Genomic DNA, 1536 nt, shown 5'->3' on the forward strand with positions numbered 1-1536 from the left:
TACTTGAAATTCTAATATCTATATCCCATTTAATCTGTAAAATAACCATATGAGGAAGAAACTGCTTTTTTCTATTTTAAGGGCAAGCAAAAGGAGGCGTTGAGATATGAATACAGGAATCCTGACTCCATCGAGCACTGAACCGTCCAGGCTACCGTTGTGAAGGTTTAAACTCGGGGATCGTCAGACCTCAGCTTCCAATAAAAGGCCGGAAGAATAGTTTGGTTGGGAGCAGAGCCTTTTCCTTCCGAGAGCCCTGTGCCTTTAAGAGTCGCCCCCTCCCGCCACCAAAGCTCCAATTTCCCTCCCGGGCACCCAGAGCATCACCCCGCCCCCAGCATCTGCGGAGCCGCACCCCGACCCTTCCTCCCCGCTACCCCAGACTTCCCGGCTGCGCTCTCAGCCCCCGCCCGCCCAGGGGTGGGTGAGGTCTACAGCCTGAGACAGGCACCTTCCAGCCTGGATACTGCCCACTATGCCCCAGCAAAATGCTACCCTAGAGACCCTCACCCCGACCCCTCCCAGCTCCCGACTCCGTGGAGCGACGCTTCAGCGCCCCATCCCATCGTCGGGCCCACGTGCGCGCGGTGAAGGTGACCTCCCCCAGGGGCAGCACACGCCCCGCAGTGCCCGAGCGGGCTCACACGTGGTAAGATGGGAGCGCGCAGCCCCTCCCCGCCACGCGCCTCGAGCGTGCGCCTCGTACACGCCCCTTGGCCGGGCTCCGCCCCCGTGCCCGCGCACGCTTTTCCAGACTCGGGAGGGGCAATCGCGCCCGTCTGGCACCCGGCTGGCCGCGATGTGGGTGTGGGACCTGAGAATGGGGCACCCACGTATCTTCGAGCCTCGCCTAAGAACTGTGAAAAGCGGGAAGTTCGCCCTCCTCAGGACCCTCGGTTGGTAGGCGAGGTGTCCCGGCCCCTTCGTGCGCTGAGCAGGGAAGAGAGAGCTGGGACCGCGAGCCTAGAGTCCTAATCTGCAGATCTTTGGTGTTTCGTACCTGGAAAGTGGGCGGCATGTGCCCTTCTTTCTCAGGACTCGCGTGGTGCCTCAAAGGAGAAGAAAAATGTGAAAGAGGTTTGGTTCATCGCACCCAAAACATTTGTTGAGCCCCTATGTGGCTGGATACTAGGCAAGGGTTACATCAATGACACGATGAGGTTGTCCCCTTAAGGAGCTTTCCTGAGCCTACGTCTCCTCACCTGTTCTGGGACGGTTCAAAAGGACGCCCCCTAAAAAGGAGGGAGCCGAGGTCCTACCTGGCGGCAGGTGTCACTGAGTAAGCTAAAATTTCAAAGGCTACGCGGGGCGGGGACTGTCTTTGGGAGCCAGATGGGAAGCCTGCTCGGCGTCCCCTCACCCTCCCGCTAGTCCCCAGCCTAAGAAAAGAAACCGACTTCATCCGACACCCCCAATCCCAGCCACCAGACCGCCCAGCCTGGCAGCCCGAGCCCCGCCCCGCTTCGGCAGCCAGCGATTGGGAGATGCAAATACCAGGTTCTCTGCCCAGCAACGGGTGACGCGTCGCCCGAACGC

This window comes from Bison bison, unplaced genomic scaffold, assembly GCF_000754665.1.
Source record: "Bison bison bison isolate TAMUID 2011002044 unplaced genomic scaffold, Bison_UMD1.0 scf7180017864167, whole genome shotgun sequence".
In the NCBI taxonomy this organism is placed as follows: domain Eukaryota; kingdom Metazoa; phylum Chordata; class Mammalia; order Artiodactyla; family Bovidae; genus Bison; species Bison bison.